Below are 6,000 nucleotides of genomic sequence, written 5' to 3'. Positions count from 1 at the left end.
CCTCCCCACTTCTCCAATTGTGGCTGCTCCACAACCTCCTGAAGCTGCTTCACCAATTGTGGCTCCTCCAAAATTGTCTGAGACTTCTTCTGGCGCTGCATGTTGAGAGGTAATTTACTCTCCCTCTCAACCACCAAGTCTCCATCAATTTCCTTGCTCCTCAAGGCTTTGCATGCATCTTGAACCTCAAGAGCATACAGATTCTTGACTCGTGAATCGATCTGCTTCACTTGTCTTGTGGTGATGTGTTGAAGGAAAACCTTTCCCTTACTGAAGACTACATCATAGCCTTTGTCTTCCAGCATTGCGATCGACACCAAATTTTTCCTCAGTCCTAGTACATACTTGACATCGGTCAAGGTAATGCGAGCTCCATTCTCCCTCTGAAAAACAACCGTGCCTACACCTGAGACACTATACTTTTCATCATTACCCATCGCTATGAGTATCTGGAGATCTTTTTCCTCCTAGGTACTGAACAAACTCTTGTCGCCGGTCATCTGGAAGGAAGCTCCACTGTCAAGAAACCAACCACATCCCACCATGGATGAAACCATGCATGCGAAGAGGGTGAAATCCAACTCGAACTGTGAGGCCAATGCCTCACCTTCAGATCCTTCCTTGGATCCCATCTTGGATTTCTTCAGTGGACAATTTGTAGCAAAATGGCCCACCTCATGACAACGAAAGCATCACACTTTCAATTTGTCAAACTTCTTCCCACCATAGGAAGAACTCAATTTGGGATGAGAATCCTTCTCCTTCCCTTTCTTCGCCTTACTCACTAAGGTGCAATTTTCTTCATCCTCCTTGGATGAAGAACCATCTCTGGTGCTTCTTCTTATCTTCTCCTGCATCAGATCCAACCAAAGTCGTTCCCAATCTGGTAGTTTTTCTCTCCCATTTACCAAGTCTTGGTAGCTATGCCAGCTCTTAGGAAGACCGAGGAGCGCAAGACTCACCATGTCATCATCGACTGTTGTGATACCTACACTTCCAAGATCATCCCTGTAGGTGGTGAGCTTGTTCAGATATGTAGAGATCGTGTCACCCTTTTCACACTTGATTTTCCGAAGCTTGTCTTTCAGTGCCAGCTTCCTCTGATCATTGTTGTTCTGATATAGATCTTTCAATGTTTTCCACATCGAAAATGGTGTCTCCTTCCCATGGAGGCTCGAGACAATGTGGTCTTGAACTCCCTCCAGGAGAATTCTCCTTGCTCTAGCCTCACATTTCTTCCATTCTGTAGCATTAGCTAATGCCGGTTTGGTTACTTCTCGATCAATGAAGTCCTTTAGACCATTGTCCTCTAATACTGCTTCCATGCGATCCTTCCAAGCTATATAATTCGAGCTGCCATCAAGGGCATACTTGAGCCTTAAACCGCTAAACACCATTGGTGAAATTGAGATGTGATAAGAACTCGATTTCTATAATCAGGAACTTCAACCTTCGAACTTCTCCCCTCTTGTATACTGTTCTTCGCTTTGATCACCTTCGCTCCGATACCATGTATAAATTCCCACTGTAGATCAACAGATTATGCAATATACTAAAGCAAAATACAAGATCTACTTCTACAACAAACTTGCGGAAGCTGAATCAAATATGAGCAAGATCAAATAGAACACATATAATTGAGAATGAGAAATCAATCACACATGAACACAGACGAATAAACCGGGGAAAGCCTCAGCCTAAAACCCCAATCTTTGTATTATCATACAAGTGGAAATATGTTCATATTACAAAAGAATCAGCTCACAAGTTATCATGCTCTCTCTGCAATCAAACAATGTTGCTCATCGACAGTCAAAGGCTTCTCCAAACCTTCTCCTCTGCCCTCCAAGCCTCTTATTTCCTTGCGCAATTTTCCTTGGGGTCCAGTGTTGCCACCTGTGTGAATTGGCCTCTTCACACACTCACTAACCTCTGATCTAACTACGCAATCCTGAAGGAGATAATTCCTTCTGCATGGATGAGTTTCCTATATAGGAAAAATCCTCCAACTGATAGTACATTGTCCCTTCCTCTGATCTCAACTGGGTCTCTGACTGAACTAACATGCATGGGCTATTTATGAGAGAATATTCAGTTATCTGAAGTGCAATAGTTACATGCATGCATGCATTAACTAACTAAACTCACAATTAATTCCACAAACTGTTGGAACTAATCTAACTGGACTTAACTCAATTAACTGAGCTAACTAATTACAACTCAATATTACAACTCATCCTTATCACTTTAGCTAAGGGATAAATTCCTCAATCAATGGGATAACTGCTGCATGTCCCCACATAGACTTCATGTTTGATTTTCTACAACTAATTAACTCAAGATGAATTAATTATTTATTTTACAAACAACTGCTAAGATCAAATTCGAATTTTACTTCTCAATTTTAGTTCAGGGACTAACTAAAATTGGAATCTATCCCGAAATGCTATTTTTAGCACTTCCATTTTTCATTCCTTGTTGCTATGTCCAACACTGGTACCCGAACTGCTATTTATAGCAGTGCTATTTTTAGCATTTCTTGTTGCTATTTTCAACACTCCTCTCTAGAGTGTCCAACAATTTTCCATCTCAGATTGTCTCATCTCCATCTAATTGGTGATCGCCATGCGATCTACTGCCATATGCCCCATTATTTTATTCTCCTACTCGTGAATAGTTTGAAGTAGCCCCTATCGTTGCAAACCCGAAAAGCTCTGAAGTATGACTACATTTACCTCTGCTAGCTTTTCCTATGACTGTATGATTATGTCATTATCTGCCTTACAACTCCTTATCTCTTCCTTTAAGCTTCTTAGTGTCACTACCAAATCAGAAGAGTTCCCAACACCATACTGCTCTTCGGATTCATAGGGAGAGTCTTTATAGTCAACCATCTTTCTAGCCATTTGATGTTTCTTCCTACAAGGTATATCATGTCAGCTAAACCAAATCACAATAAACCAACGTACCTTAGTATAGCTCAGGGAGGATACCTTGTCTGCAAGATCAACAAATCAGCATGATACATGTATAACATAATCATAACAATATATAAGAATAATACATAAGCATATAACCATGCAACTGTCATTCTAGCTAGGGTCCAGTCATCAATGCATGACCTTAACACAACACACACTACAACCTCATGCATGACAACATCCACTACATCACGGTACACTTGACCACATGAAAACATGAAAATGCATAAGCATTACATAACCATACATACCATGATCTTATGCATGATGACATAAACCGTACCATTGTATGTGGACCATGCACAACCACAATGTAGACAATACACCAACCTACATGTGGATAACACTCAAGCATGAGTACGGGCCATTCCCACACATAACGCATATAATCAAGCATAAATGAACAACACTCGTATGTAGCATCATGTAACCCAATACACAAGAATGATACATATGACCAAACATACAAGAATGTAACCAAGCAACCACATGATACATGTAAGCGATATATAACAACACATAACCAATCATATACTCACAGTGATGCATCCCACAAAAGCACGTTAAGTTCCACATGACGACATCACCACAACAATGATCAACACCAAGAAATTGTAACAACATATGGAATGCAAGTGTAAGAGACATACATGCATGACCAACACGTAACCCATCCAGTCTGAGGGGTGAACCATGCTCTGATACCACTATGTAACACACTCCTCTCACATCTACACAAGCAACTGCCAGCCGGGGTAAACATGCGACGAGAGGCCACTATGATATGATTCGACCTCCTAAGTCATATTAAGGAAGTGGAACAGATGGAAACACACCATACGAACATCCAAAATCATCAACAAAACCCTCATAGGACAATTTAGCCACTCAGACAGCTTGTCCCTGGGTCGCACTGTTGTTTTAGGTCTCTTAGGCCATAGTCACTCTCATGCTATGGGTAGGGGAGCGACCAACAACCGAAAGTCGCTCTCACAAGCCTGCCTGCCAGCGACTGTGGACCAGAATTATCAGTGTTGTGCCATCGACCTCGGGATTTAAGCCACTTTTTAAGGGTCAGAGCCCAGGTCACTGCCCAGAATTGGTCCATCTCTGCAAATCAGTAAGATAAGATGGAAATGATAGTACTAAAGAAAATACTTGTTCAAGACCTTGACTGGACCCCTACTAGCCATGACAGGAATTTCGTCAAACATATTGCAAATGTTTAATCTACAGGTGTAATTCACAATTCAGAGCATAGGGATCTCATACTTAGCTGAGAATCACTAAGAACCATTGATGCCTCAACACATCAACTGTCATTCCATCCATTAGGTCATAGAAATTGATCATTCAATTATAAGTAAAAACATGATGAGAGCCACACATGGTTGCTATCATAAAACACATACATAACCAACATAATATCAACAGAAAATGCTCATGAAAGTATAGTCATACAGACCACATATAATCCATCAAAATTCTCATAGAAATACAAGGATAAAAAACCTTTCATTAATGATGCAAAATCCAAGCCCGGGATGGGACTTCCACGTTCCACTTGACCGTAGAATGGCTAAGCCATATCTCTCTTCAACCATTCACCCTCGTGCCATATTCCAAGCATGAATGTGAGATCTCATAGAACACATCAATCAAAACTCATTTAGGGCTTCCAGAGGCCATCCACCTCAACCCATAAAATAGTGATTCCACCTCATGGTCAAACATCACAAAACCATCATTAGATTAGTCTCCATCCACGCCTTCTAGAGCATTTGTCCAACCAAGGCTTCCAGAACTAGTAACTCAACCCACAACTTATACAAGGCTCCCAAAGCATTTTTCCAACCAATGCTTATAGGACTAGTAACTCAACCCACCAAGGGCTTCCATAACGTTTTTCCAACCAAGGCTTCTAGGACTAGTAACTCAACCCAAGCTGTTATAGGGCTTCCAGAGCGTTTGTTCAACCAGGGCTTCCAAGACTAATAACTCAACCCAAGCTAAGGAAACATGAGAACCAACCATAAACAAACAATGAAAGTAAACCCACAATCACCATGGCTATCCAGGAGATGGGAAGGCTAGGTAATCATTGTCGATCTAGGCAATCCTCCATGCCAATGATAGATCACAACCAAGAAACCACATGCATATGCCATGCATGCCAAAACTAGTGAAGAAATCATACATGCAACTTGGTACCTGCAAGAAAATCTGATGTAGTTGCTGATCTCAATGCCTCCTTGCGCTTTCTTGCCTTTCCTTTGCTTTCTTGCTCCAAGAATCCAAGTATGCCACACCCTCCAAGAGTGCTCCAAGAAAACTCTAAGTATCCAAGAGTATGAGAGAGAGAATAATGAGAGAGAGCTCCAACACTGAACTGACAAAAGGTTACCAACTGATCCTCAAAAGCCTTTTTATGAATGAGGCCTTTATTTTCTTCATTTTCCATTATTTTCCTTCATTTTCCTCCTCACATGCAACCTGTGACGTTTCACCTCCCTTTTCTCCTAATTTCCATTATTTTCATAAATAAATGTGTCAAAAATGCCACTTTGCCTTTCCAAGCCTTAGCCATTGGCTTTACATCTTTCCTTAGCCATTGGCTTTACATCTTTCCTTAGCCATAGACAACCAAATGAACACCCCCCAGGATGTCTTGCCCAATATTCAGCTTGGAATAAGTGTCCCATCGACCATGGTTATTGTTTTTAACTTTTATTACATGGAATTTTCACTCGGGTTGTTACATCTGATACCAAATATAGGTTTTAACCCTGTACAGAAATTCCCTACAAATGAATTCTTAAAAACCGAAAATATACAATGGAGAGAAACACAAAACAAATACATAGATATTTTCCCCTGGATCCCAAAATTGGGACTACTAGATTTATTTTTCAGTATATTCCTTTCAATGTTGCAATACATATATATACATGTTGAAGCATTCATAAACTCCAATCCATTAACCTTGGATTAGAACGTAACTGTAGTTCACTTGACCAGA

This window comes from Pinus tabuliformis, chromosome 5_2, assembly GCF_031772625.1.
Source record: "Pinus tabuliformis cultivar Carrire ecotype Pingquan chromosome 5_2, CPIR1, whole genome shotgun sequence".
Lineage (NCBI taxonomy): Eukaryota > Viridiplantae > Streptophyta > Pinopsida > Pinales > Pinaceae > Pinus > Pinus tabuliformis.
The sequence above is the reverse complement of the archived record's forward strand: the minus strand, read 5'-3'. Positions refer to the sequence as shown.